Source organism: Camelus dromedarius, chromosome 33 (genome assembly GCF_036321535.1).
Source record: "Camelus dromedarius isolate mCamDro1 chromosome 33, mCamDro1.pat, whole genome shotgun sequence".
Classification (NCBI taxonomy): Eukaryota; Metazoa; Chordata; class Mammalia; order Artiodactyla; family Camelidae; genus Camelus; species Camelus dromedarius.
Genome location: NC_087468.1, coordinates 1,398,666 through 1,412,853, shown reverse-complemented (window position 1 = coordinate 1,412,853; position 14,188 = coordinate 1,398,666). Strand labels below are relative to the sequence as shown.

The following is a 14,188-nucleotide window of genomic DNA, read 5'->3' as shown; positions in this document are numbered from 1 at the left end:
GGTCCTGATGAGATATCCTTATGCAGGCCTGCACACCAGACCCAATTTTCTACCCATCCAGTAATGGTGAGCTCACTAACAATTTCAGGACATTCCTTTTCTGCCGAAGATGGCCAGAGGCAAGTTCTGCAATGTGTAACTGCACCTTAAATGACGCTAATGCTCGAGTACTATTAATTCTTCCCGAACTTTTGTGCATTTCACCATTTCCTCTAACCAATTACTCTAAAGTGTGAAGCCTCCTTGAACACAGGCACATTCCAGCTCATCCACACGCTGCTACCAAAGTAATCTGACACAGCGCTTCCAGTGAGATCACGCCCTCCCTGCTCCCATGTCTGGTGTAGAGGTTCCCGCCCACCCTGGCCTGCTGCACGCTCCGTGCTGCACACTGTTCTAACACAGTCTCCTATTCTCTCTCAGTCATCTAGGCTCTTAAAATGTGGGTGACAGGGTATGTGGGAGCAGGGATGTGGAGGCAGGGAAATATTACATTAAAATGTATACAGATGTTAAATCATAGCCCTATTTCCTAATGTTAAGATACCCTTTACAATCATAATATGGAACATCTTTGAACCCAAACGAGAACATGGCTGCATTGAACTTGAATACATATTGGTTGTCAATAATCACTGGTCAATTTTTTTCCCTTCCACTTCAACTGAAAATTTACTCTACTGCCCCCATAAGTAATTTAATAAGTACAAATTAATTTAATTGTCCAAGACCAATTTACCTAACCCTATCAGACAAATCAGTTCACAAAGCCTAACAATATTTATGCTGGTGTATACCCAGAACTGTATTTCATACACATGTCACTTTTAGAATGTCCAGCAGGTAGACAGAGTACTAAGTTTATCCTGCCTATTAGTAAATACACATAAAAGAATTCCAATAATTATTAAGACTGCCAGCTAGATACTTAAATGCAATTTTTAGAAGAAGAGATTTTTTTAAATGTATGTGCCCATTAACTCACATAATGCAATGGAAATCACTAGTAAGTGTCATTTGCTTGGTAGCTCAAAGCCAGAAAGGACACATTCTTAGACTCACACATTGTTGTCCCCCTGGCTTCTGGTGTGGCACATCCGCCTGCCTGCTGTCTTCCCATTCCTTAACTCCACAGCAGGCAGTTCTTTGAAATAACAGCAAAACTGCTCAATGTTACTATTTTAAAAAGAAGGGAAGAAAATTATTTTTTTAAATGTACTAAGACTGTGAAGAAAGTACTCTGAGACCTACATACAGACTTTGAAAATGTCACCTTTCAATTTCTCATTAGAACTGTACATTGAGTTTTTCACTAAGTCTCCTCATTTACTCCAAGAAAACAATACAAGCAGATGACTTTGCAGAAATAAACAAAGACCTCAGAGCAAAACCTCTGTTCAAAAATCCTCAATCCCCTCTCCTCCCTGCCCCACCCCCCCCCACACAATCTATAGACTGTCATCATTTCTTTCTTCCCTGGGTGTTTGTTCCCAAGCGTTCAATAATTTCCTCAAATAAAAACAAATCATGACACCAACCACACTGTTTAAGTACACTCTACAGAGTCACCAGGATAATTCAGTAGTGACTAGAAATACTTCTTTGAGCAAGACTAGACAAGCCGAGGTCAGTATATTTAAGGAGAGCTCGAACACAGCTTCTGCTCATCTTACATTTTCAAGGTCTTCTAAACCTCTAATCTTATGACCATACTTAAGAATCAATAATTGAACTAGGTTCTCTGAACAAGGAGCTGTGGTACCTGCCCCAAGTTCCTAGACTAGAGTTAGTGGCAGAGACAGGATTGGAACCCACAGCCTTTGCTCTCAACTGTTCCACTCAAAACTGACGTCAGGTACTCAGGCTCTGGCTGCAACACTATCTGAGGGACTGAAGGATGGCATTCATGAAACATGTGTTCCCAAAATTCCGAAGGCCTGTGGCACAGATGGTAGTGGTGCTTCCCTGTAAAATGGAACAAGAGGCAGCCATCAGTAATACCAAGAGTAGGCCAACTGTTTCAAACATCAAAGCAGAGTGAAGGGCTGAACTTGAAACTCTAGCATCAAGCCAGCTTGGAACTGATTTTTTCTGTCCAACGAATATTTCAAATTCCCTTTCTACTCTCTGTGTAAGTGTCTGGATATTTTTAGAAGGCCGTTTCTGATCCTAGAACTGTTATAAATGGGAGTATCTTATGGAAGCTTATGAGGGAATTGGCATTACTAAGTACTGTGGAGTACACAATGCAGAAACCCGGCAAGTCCTTCAAAGAAATATGTTTAGGACTTAATACTTGTCTAAGATTCTATTAAAGCTACTACAAATTGGAAAAAAATATAAATACATATATCCCAAGTATTTCTGTCCCCCAACTTTTAATTCTAAGCGATGGGAATGATTAATATATATTTTCTTAAAACACCACCTGGACTTCCCTTAAAGACTAAGGTTTAGTTTTCTGATTAGCTGTACAAATGCACCACGATATCTGAATACTACATGTGGAAAGTCAATCTACCAATCCAAGCCAAAGCGTCATGTCAGCTCTTTCTTCCACAAAATTGTAACACTTTAGTTAAAAGCGTGTCTAAACATAGCTAGCATGACAGCATGGGGGTAGATGCAAGTTGAAACTACTGTTGTATTTAGAAATATTTAGTGATCTTTACATTTTGTTACTCCATTCATGGCTCATACATCTGGTAACAGGTGGATACAAGAATGAGGAAGCATATTCTTTTATGGTGAAACTGTATTAATGCAGTCCTAAGAAAGAAAACTTACCCAAACTTCAGACCCCTGGAGTTTGCACTGGGGACCTTAAACAGAAGGAAGCAAGGATCTGTGGGATCCTACAGAAACAGAGTAATAAGGCAGCTGAGTAAGTGATAAGAACAAACGCTTGCTAAGGCAGAGGAGCAGGGCAACAATCCTGACAGAGGGAAGGCACTGACAGACGGAACCCCTGGGGAACTGAGTCGCATCAAGGATCATTAGTACAAGTGGCAAACATTTTGTAAAATAACCCAAGTCCAAGGCATACAGTTACAAAAGTTTACAAGGGGCAACATTAATGTTAGAACTGTCATCAAACAGTGACTAGATCTCAATCAATTCTTATAGCTGAATAAATTTTAATTACTTCCATTTACTTTCAATAACTTGCTGCTTAGTGATGAGTTTTCCAAAAGTTTTCTTTTCCTATGCCTGTCAGCTGTGAAAGCTGAGCTATTAAAACATAAACAGATGGCCAAAAAGACATTAGTACAGACACTCCACAACAAGGTAAAGAATAAGCGTGGCTGTTCAAAGTGTCCAGGGTGCGAAGCCTGAGGAAGGGACACTTTGGGACCACTGTAGCCCACAAGGATTTCAAGAAACACAGGAGCTCCACTTCCCCTGGAAATCCCTGCTGCTCCTCCAGCCGGAGCTTCCCAGAAAAGCTGGCCAGGTGGATGGGTCTGCGGGGCAGTCCCTCACCGCCGCCACTCTATCTAAATAAACGATGGTGAAGCTTCCAACAGTAGCACAACTTTTCCTTGTAACAAAAGGACAGCCCTGCTCTGACACGATTATTCTGACAGTTAACACTAAGTCTCAAACACTATGCTACTCTTTCTTAAGTTTAATAAAGTTATCATGTTTTATTCGTATGTTGTAATAGATGATGATATACTGAGTCTGCAGAATGATAAATAAGTCATAGGCATATATAAATTCGTTTGATTCAGCTATGGTACAAAGCGTATTCTAAAAGAAATCCTAATTAGCACATAAGTCCTGAATTTAAATTATTTAAATTTTTCTTGATGAAAGACATATTTTGTTTGAAATTTACCAGAAAGTAATTCCTATCTTCACAGCATCACTTTCAAATTATTACGTATTAGGAGAACTTATCTAAAGGAAGTAAAAATTAATATTAAACAACATAGACTTTCAAGTCTACCAATTCCTTCCTGTATTCCAAAAGTACCAGGCTAATCCCGAGTAAATACATCATTATTTTTCTTTCCAGAATTTCCACAGGAAGTATAAAACAATCAATCTCATGCTATAAATATTTCTTTTTTAACATTTTTTATTGATTTATACTCATTTTACAATGTTGTGTCAAATTCCAGTGTTCAGCACAATTTTTCAGGCATACATGGACATATACACACTCATTGTCACATTTTTTCTCTGTGAGCTACCGTAACATTTTTTGTATATTTCCCTGTGCTATACAGTATAATCTTGTTTTTATCTAGTCTACAATTTTGAAATCCCAGTCTATCCCTTCCCACCTTCCGCCCCCCTGGCAACCACAAGTCTGTATTGTCTATGAGTCTATTTCTGTCCTGTATTTAAGATTTGTTTTTGTTTGTTTTTGTTTTTCAGATTCCACATATGAGCGATCTCATATGGTATTTTTCTTTCTCTTTCTGGCTTACTTCACTTAGAATGACATTCTCCAGAAGCATCCATGTTGCTGCAAATGGCATTATGTTGTCGATTTTATGGCTGTTATGGCTGAGTAGTACTCCATTGGATAAATATACCACTTCTTTATCCAGTCACCTGTTGATGGACATTTAGGCTGTTTCCATGTTTTGGCTATTGCAAATAGTGCTGCTATGAACATTGGGGTGCAGGTGTCATCCTGAAGTAGGGTTCCTTCTGGATACAAGCCCAGGAGTGGGATTCCTGGGTCATAGGGTAAGTCTATTCCTAGTCTTTTGAGGAATCTCCACACTGTTTTCCATAGTGGCTGCACCAAACTGCATTCCCACCAGCAGTGTAGGAGGGTTCCCCTTTCTCCACAGCCTCTCCAGCATTTGTCATTTGTGGATTTTTGAATGGCGGCCATTCTGACTGGTGTGAGGTGATACCTCATTGTAGTTTTGATTTGCATTTCTCTGATAATTAGTGATATTGAGCATTTTTTCATGTGCCTTTTGATCATTTGCATGTCTTCCTTGGAGAATTGCTTGTTTAGGTCTTCTGCCCATTTTTGGATTGGGTTGTTTATTTTTTTTTTTCATTGAGTCGTATGAGCTGCTTATATATTCTGGAGATCAAGCCTTTGTCGGTTTCATTTGCAAAAATTTTCTCCCATTCCGTAAGTTGTCTTCTTGTTTTACTTCTGGTTTCCTTTGCTGTTCAGAAGCTTGTAAGTTTCATTAGGTCCCATTTGTTTATTCTTGCTTTTATTTCTTCTAGGACAAAATTTTTGAAATGTATGTCAGATAATGTTTTGCCTATGTTTTCCTCTAGGAGGTTTGTTGTATCTTGTCTTATGTTTAAGTCTTTGATCCATTTTGAGTTGATTTTTGTATATGGTGTAAGGGAGTGTCCTAGCTTCATTGTTTTACATGCTGCTGTCCAGTTTTCCCAAAACCATTTGCTGAAGAGACTGTCTTTATTCCATTGTATATTCTTGCCTCCTTTGTTCAAGATTAATTGACCAAAAGTTTGTGGGTTCATCTCTGGGCTCTCTATTCTGTTCCATTGGTCTCTATGTCTGTTTTTATACCAATATCATGCTGTCTTAATGACTGCAGCTCTATAGTATTGTCTGAAGTCTGGGAGAGTTATTTCTCCAGCCTCTTTCTTTCTCTTCAGTAATGCTTTGGTAATTCTAGGTCTTTGATGGTTCCATATAAATTTGATTATGATTTGTTCTAGTTCTGTGAAATATGTCCTGGGCAAATTGATAGGGATTGCATTAAATCTGTAGATTGCCTTGGGCAGTGTGACCATTTTAACAATGCTGATTCTTCCAATCCAAGAGCATGGGATATCTTTCCATTTTTTAAAGTCTTCTTTAATTTCCTTCATCAATGGTTTATAGTTTTCTGTGTATAATTCTTTCATCTCCTTGGTTAGATTTATTCTCATATATTTTATTATTTTGGGTGCTAATTTAAAGGGGATTGTTTCTTTACTTTCTTTTTCTGTTGATTCATCATTAGCGTAAAGAAATGCAACTGATTTTTGAACTTTAATTTTGTAACCTGCTACCTTGCTGAATTATTCAGTCAACTCTAGTAATTTTTGTGTGGACCTTTTAGGGTTTTCTATATATAGTAACATGTCATCAGTATACAGTGACACTTTTACCTCTTCTTTTCCAATTTGGACCCCTTTTATTTCTCTCTCTTGCCTGATTGCTGTGGCTAGGACTTCCAGGACTATGTTGAATAGGAGTGGTGATACTGGGCATCCTTGTCTTTTCCCAGATTCTAGAGGGAAGCTTTTGAGTTTTTCACCATTGAGTACTATGCTGGCTGTAGGTTTGTCATATATAGCTTTTATTATGTTCAGATATGTTCCCTCTATACCCACTTTGGCAAGAGTTTTTATCATAAATGGGTGTTAAATTTTATCAAATGCTTTTTCTGCATTGATTAAGGTGATCATTTGGTTTTTGTCCTTTTTCTTGTTGATGTGATGTATTCTATTGTTTGATTTGCATATGTTGAGCCACCCTTGTGTCCCTGGGATGAACCCCACTTTGTCTTGATGTATAATCTTTTTTATGGGTTGTTGGATTCTATTTGCTAAAAATTTGGTGAGGATTTTGGCATCTATGTTCATCAGTGATATTGGCCTATAATTCTCTTTTTTTGTAGTGTCTGCCTGGTTTTGGTATCAGGGTGATGGTGGCTTCATAGAATGAGTTTGGGAGTATTCCCTCCTTTTCAATCGTCTGGAAGAGTTTGAGAAGGACTGACATGAGTTCTTCTTTGTATGTTTGGTAGAATTCCCCAGTGAAGCCGTCCGGTTCTGGACTTTTATTTTAGGGAGGTTTTTAATTGCTATTTCTATTTCCTTTCTAGTGATCGGATTGTTCAAGTGTTTAGATTCTTCTTGATTCAGTTTTGGTGGACAGTATGTTTCCAGAAACTTGTCCATCTCCTCTAGGTTATCCAGTTTGGTTCCATATAGTTTTTCATAATATTCTCGTATGATATTCTGTTTTTCTATTTTATTTGTTGTAATTTCTACATTTTCCTTTCTTATTTTGCTAATTTCTGCTCTTTTTTCTTCTTTGTGAGTTTCACCAGAGGTTTGTCGATTTTATTTACTTTTTCAAAAAACCAGCTTTTGGTTTGGTTGATTTTTTTCTATGGTCTTGTTAATCTCTATTGTATTTATTTCCTCTCTGATCTTTATTATTTCCTTCCTTCTGCTGCTTTTTGGGGCTTTTTGTTCTTTTTCTAATTCATTCAGGTGGTGGGTTAAATTGTTTATTTGAGATTGTTCTTCTTTTTTGAGGAAGGCCTGTGTCACTATAAACTTCCCTCTTAGCACTGTCTTTGCTGTGTCCCATAGATTTTGAGTGGTTGTGCTTTCATTGTCATTTGTTTCAAGGTATTTTTTAATTTCAGCTTTGATTTTGTCATTGACCCATTGTTTTTTCATTAACATTTTCTTTAATCTCCATGGTTTCCTTTTTTTCTCCTTTGTTTCTCTGTTGTTGATTTCCATTTTTATAGCACTGTGGTCAGTAAAGATGCTTGAGATAATTTCTATCGTCTTAAAATTGTTGAGGTTTCTTTTGTGCCCAAGTATGTGATCAATCCTGGAAAATGTTCCATGTGCTCTTGAAAAGAATGTATATCCTATTTTGGGGGGGTGTAATGCTCTGAAAATATCCACTAAATCTAGTTTTTCTATTGTATTATTTAATTTCTCTGTTCCCTTGTTTATTTTCGGTCTGGAAGATCTGTCTAGTGATGTTAATGCAGTGTTAAAATCTCCAAATATGATTGTATTCCCATCAATATCCCCCTTTATCTCTGTTAGTAATTCTTGTATGTACTTAGGTGCTCCTTTATTGGGTGCATATATATTAATGAGTGCAATATCCTCATCTTGTATCACTCCTTTAATCATTATAAAATGTCCTTCTTTATCTTTCTTTATGGCCTTTGTTTTAAAGTCTATTTTGTCTGAAATCAGTACTGCAACACCTGCTTTTTTGGCTTTTCCATTTGCATGGAATATCCTTTTCCATTCTTTCACTCTCAATCTATATGTGTCCTTCTCCCTAAAGTGGGTCTCTTGTATGCAGCATATTGCAGGTTCTTGCTTTATTATCCAGTCTGTCACTCTATGTCTTTTGACTGGAGCATTTAGTCCATTAACATTTACAGTAATTAATGATAGATGTGTGTTTATTGCCATTTTGAACTTATCTTTGCAGTTGAATTGGTGTATCCTGTTTGTTCCTTTCTTCTTCCTTTAGTTCTTTGGTAATTTTCCTTTGTATTATCATGGATTTTATTTAATTTTTCTGACTCCCTTGTAAGTTTCTGGCTTGTGGTTACCCTTTTTCATAAATTTATTAGCCCATTACTGTAAGTGTTTTTATTAAACTGATAGTAACATGATCTTAAACCCATCCTACCGTTAAAAAAATTTTAAAAAGAAAGAAAAATATATATTCTATATTTCCCTGCCTCCCTCTCTCACTCTCAGTGATTTTTATGTCTTCTTTCATAATTTCATATTTATTTTATTTGTAATTCATGAGTTATCACCTTTCCAGTTGTGAGTTTCTCATTTCTGTAGCATCCTGCTGCTTTTCTATTTAGAATAGACCTTTCTATATTTCTTTTAGCATGGGTTTAGTGTTGCTAAACTCCTGCAGCTTTTTCTTGCCTGTGAAATTCTTTATTTCTCCTTCTATCCTAAAGGATAGCCTTGCTGGATAAAGTATCATAGGCTGCATCTTTTTTCATTCAGGACTTTGAATATATCTTGCCACTCCCTTCTGGCCTGTAGTGTTTGTGTAGAGAAATCAGCTGAGAGCCTTATGAGGTTCCCTTGTAACTCACTTTGTTTTTCTCTTGCTGCCTTTAGAATCATTTCTTTATCCTTGACTCTGGCCATCTTGATTATGATATGTCTTGGTGTGGGTCTATTTGGGTTCTTCCTGTTTGGGACCCTCTGAGCTTCCTGTACTTGGATACCTTATTCCTTCTTTAAGTTTGGAAGTTTTCAGTCATGATTTCTTCAAACCTTTTCAATCCCCTTTGATCTTTCTTCCCCTTCTGAGACCCCTATTATGCGAAGATTGAGACACTTTATGTTATCCCATAGGTCCCTTATGCTATTTTCATTATTTTTTGTTTATCTTGTAGCTCTTCTGAATCGGTGCTTTCTATTGTCCTGTCTTCTAGGTCACTAATTTGTTCCTCTGCATTATCTAGTCGGCTTTGCACAGCTATTAGAACATTCCTCATCTCTGTCAATGAGTTTACCCATTCTACTTGGTTCTTCTTTATAGCTTCAATTTCATTTTTGACATATTTTATATCTCTAAACACTATCTCTTTTAATTCCTTCAGCACTTTGATCACTCCTATTTTGAAATCTTGATCTAGTAGGCTATCGATATCTATTTCATTGATCTTTCAGGGGATTTCTCTTGTTCTTTTATTGGGAAAGGTTTCTCTGCTTCTTCATCTTGCTCATACCTCTCTGGCACTGTGGTTCATGGAGTATCAGTTTTCTATTTTGATCCTTAAGGAGTTTATCTATCTAATGCCTATTTAGGAATAAGACTTAGGAAAAAAAGAAAAAATAAGAGAGAGAGAGAAAGAATTTTAAAAGAAGAGAGAAAGAAGGTTTGAAAACAGTGTATAATGAATAATAGAAGGGCGAGTTGAAGCAGAATATCAATCAGGTTGAGACATCCTTTTAAGACATTTAAAAAAAGGGGAAAAGATGAAAAGATGTATTTGAAACCTGTGTCTAATCAATAACAGGACATCAAACCCCAAGAGAAATAGAAATGAATTAAGAAGTAAAAATTAAGAGGGTAATAGAAAATAGAACAGGTGAAAACAGATTTAAAAAAGGGGGGTTGTCGGTGTTCTCCTGGAGTCTGTGTGCTTTTAATGTGAAGTTTTTCTGTCTTTGTCCTGTTTTGGAAGCTCAGCTTGCTGTTTCCAGAGGTCCTCCATTGGCACCCTCTTCTGTGCTGCTCTCAGTACCTGTTGGCAAGCAGGTCGCCCCTCCTCCCAACACTGGGTCAGGTGCAGCTCTCCTTTGCTGTGGGTGGGTGTGTCACTGCCCCTCCGGATGCCGCAGTCAGATATTGCAGACTGGCCAGGTAGGAGGGGGGGGTCGCGCCTCCTGCCAGCACCATGGTCAGGGGCTGCGTTCCTGCCCAGAAGGCAGGGGTCCGCCCTCCCTCTCCCGGTGCTGGTAGCTCCGCTGCTCTGTGCGGCTGCATGCTCCGCCCTGGTCGGTGCTCCGCAGGTGGGCTCGAGGAAGACCGAGGGACAGCCTTATCCCTGCTCCAGGCCAAAACTCAGCTTGTTTGTCTTTGTGGAGCAAGTTCTCTGAGTAACCAGGATGGAAAAATCCTATCTGCCTCAGGCTCTCGACAAGTCTCTGTCTGGCCTTTGAGGCTGCTAAGCCCTTCGGTGGGGATACAGGTTTCACCCCCGCCCCCACCTGGATGCTAAGCGCTGGAGGATATGGCGGCTGTGCCTGAGCCCCGCCTCTCTTCCCCAAAAAACTGTCCATAAGTTTTCAGAGATGGGGGTATGTACCCTTCCCCACACGGCACATCAACCGTGTTGTTTTATGGAGGGCCCAGGTTGTTCTGCCCTGTACACCCACAGCCACGGTGTGCAGCCCCTTGCAGTCCCCCGGGGCTGCCTCAGTGCATCCGCCTCCATCCTCTGCCCAGCTTGGGCAGCCTGGTCCTGCCCGCTGCTGTTGGCCCGCGTCTCAGGCTGGGTGTCAGGGGGACCCCCTGTTCCTGTTTAACTTAGTTCTGTCAGTCAAAGGCTCCTCTGTACAGATCTGAGCCTTGGAGGCTCCCCCTCCATCCTGCTGGCCTCTCAGTTGGAGAGGGAGACCCAGCGAATGAGCGCCAGTCCTCCTTTGTCTCTCTCTTCCCGCGGGACCTGTCCCGCTCTGCTTTGCCTTTTGTTCTTTCTTTTTTCCTTTTCTCCTACCAGATTTTTGTCATCTTTATCTTTTGAAGAGGGCGATGTTCTGTCAGAGTTTTGCAGGTGCTCTGGTTGGCTGAGTGGGTTTGTGGATGTGAGTCTTGGTGCATTTGTGGGAGAGGGTGATCTATAAGCATCCTTCTACTCCGCCATCTTCTCTCTTCTATCTAGAAATATTTCTTAATCTCTTACATCCATCACTTTCAGCTAGATTAAAAAAAAGTTCAGACAGACATGTGGGATCAAAAACCCAGATTTACTAGAATTATTTTCCTTATTTGCTCTAACACGTGTTAACACATTGAAAATAAGTGTGCTCTGAAGTAGACTAATATGGATTCAGTTATGAAAATTGTTCAGTATATATGTACAAATGCTATGAATCATCACCAGTTTATGGAGCTGTTAAAAGAAATAGATGATGATGAATTTAATGACTATGTATTCCTTACCAATGTTCACTGGAAGTCATGGAAGAATTTAACAAAGGTTTACTGTACTGTTAACTCTAATTCAAGATTTTCTTGAAATAAAAGGTGCACTTGCCAATATTCAACAGAGAGAAAACATCATAGTGTGATTTACACTTCTCACCTATATCACAACTCACACAACTTAGCTCACTTTAAAAATCCAAGGTGACAGGAAAACCTTGTTTTTGACCTAGCTAGACAGGTACTAGAACTTTTATTAAAATTTAAACTATTCATAACATAAATCAATAATGATTTTTACACACTTTAACATGGTCAAATACACATAAGATTTTACTGACAGAGCAGAATCTACAAAAAAATGAAGAATGCTTTGTGATACGGATAAATTTAGAGATGATTTTGTTTATATAATAGCCCTCAATAATACTGAGTTGTTACAAGAGTTAGTGGATTTACTCAACTTAGATACAGTTTTGAAACTGATATGCTCTTGCTTCAGAGTCAAATCAATTATTCTAATAAGATGAGTCAGTCTTGTCAACACAGATGCAAATCCAAAAAAAAAACAAATGGGGTTTTCTGGTATTTACTCATTAATTGGAAAAATTTTAATAGTGTTTGTAATCTACATTTTTAACTGCAATTTTAATGACTGTAAATATAGATCAAGCATTTCAAATGAAAAGTTAGCATCTGAATGGAGACACACCGCATGTATAAAATACACACTGGATTTTGAAGGTCTCATAAAAAAAGATGCAAACTATCTCTAATAATTCTATATAAATTACCATGTTGACATGATAATACTTTGGACAACTGGGCTAAATAAAATATACAATTAATATTAATTAACCTGTTTATCTTTGCTTTTTTAATGTGGCTACTTGAAAATTATAAATTACATATGGGATAAATTATTTCTGTTGGACACCACTGCTAGTCTAAAAAATATCTAAGACGCTACCTGCCAAATATCATAAAGAGGTAACAAATATAACAACTTAATTATAAGAAATCAACTTTAACTGGACTTATTTTCACTGGCTTAACACATTTAAGTTTTTGCAATTATCCCTATTTGTCAAGAGTCAATTTTAGGTCTTCTTACATTCACTATGAGGGACATTTACTGCTAAGATTATAAACTGCATACTGCCTGAATCTACTGTGCTCTGTGTTAGCTGTGATAATGAAAGGAAAGCACCTGCTTCTATGGGTCAAAACTTCCAGGAGCACCAGGCACTTGGTAGAGGGTGGATACATGTGAGCTTCCTTCCATGGAGGACCCAAGAGCTGCTTCACAGCACTCTCTCCTCTAGCTGCCCCATCCTCCTGTTTTGATTTCTTCTTCCTCCCTGACCCAAAGGTGAAAAGAAAATAAGTAACAAAAGTAGGAATTAAATAAGAATTTAAATGCTGTCTGTTTGCCTTAGTCTTTAGCTGAGATATTGACTCAACAAGCTCTAAAAGGTCTCTTCCTGGTTTACTACTGTGTTGAAGCTACTAAATCAGAATTATGCTTTCCTCCAACACCTGAAAACAAATGTAGCCACTCTTCTTAGTTTGCCCTTCAGAAAGGTCACACCAGAACAAGACATACAAAAAATTAATGCAACTTGGATGTTGTGTTTCAAAAGCTTCTAGATTTGTCCTCTGAAACGTGGAATGCTTTTTCCCATTTTGAAAGAAATATTGTTATATGTTGTAAAGTGAAAATACACCTGGTTCCCAAAATGTAACTGAAATAATATAAAAAGCGCCACCCTTTTTCTTCTTTCCACTGAGAAACTGGAGCAGACATCCAGGTTTTGGTGCCCCTTCATATAAACAGGACTTCAGGAGTCTATCAAACAAAAGTCAGGAACTACCTATATTATGCGACCAATGTTTTGGCTATTAAATTAACACCTAGGCAAGTTTTAATTTAGTGATTTTAGGTGATCCTTCTGGAAAAGATGAGCTCTGCTTCTAACAGACCACTTGTCAGGTAAGGAAAATATTTTCTTCTGTATTTAGTAAGAAGAGAGAACTGTGTAAGAAAATATAGGCAAACTGAACACTAAAGACAAAAAAAAAAAACCTAGAAATCGTATTAGGCAACATATTAGAGACATTAGACGAGGAAATCAGATATAAAAAGGCAGGAGGAGGACCGGAAACTTCCTCTACGCCCAACACCTTGAGACAAACTACACCATCATCTTAGCTACGTACAACTAAGCCTCAAACCAAATTTCTTGAGTCAAATATGATCCTAAAGTAATTTTACATTACTTTAAACCAAAGGTTAACAAGCTCATTAAATGTAGAGTATTACATACTGTTAAGGGCAGAAGATGCACAATTAATTTGACTACCTTGTGCTGAAAGTGTATCTACCAGGTAGCAGGTAAATTTTCATAGGAAACACAAGTTATTTACACTATTATATAATTAGGTTAAAAATTGATAAAAACCACAGCTTAAGTTATTTTAAATTCTGCTTACTCTAATAAACAGCAAAACTGTCCAATTTTTTTATTACATTGATTCTTTATGTGTACATCTGTAATTCTGATTTTTTCTAATTTCTAGCATCTAATCATACCTAATCCTTTCTATGTTTCTTTATATAATCTCCCCTAAACTCATCTTTTTTCTCCTCAATCTCAACTAATATTCTGTTCTATACCTTAGTTACTTCCTTTGGGGTGATATCCCCCACCCCCCAAATACAGTGACTTTCAAATCCACAGATACCTGTATCTGAATTAAGCTACAGTGCTTGATGGTCTGCGCAATGTCAAC

The 14,188-nt window shown here is 37.9% G+C and overlaps 1 protein-coding gene across 2 annotated transcripts in view; it reads right to left on the bottom strand.

The window, feature by feature from the left end:
- Positions 1-14,188, bottom strand: part of LOC116158325 (ubiquitin carboxyl-terminal hydrolase 3-like) — a 121,331-nt gene that overhangs the window by 62,546 nt on the left and 44,597 nt on the right. The window contains exons 8-10 of one of the 2 annotated variants that reach the window (XM_064481719.1): positions 2,788-2,855; positions 1,763-1,965; positions 1,063-1,176 (exon numbers count right to left, since the gene is read on the bottom strand). The exons of the other annotated variant lie outside the window; for it this stretch is intronic. The gene's annotated coding sequence lies outside the window, so the exon portion shown is untranslated. The remainder of the gene's footprint in view (positions 1-1,062; positions 1,177-1,762; positions 1,966-2,787; positions 2,856-14,188) is intronic. 2 annotated transcript variants of the gene reach the window in all.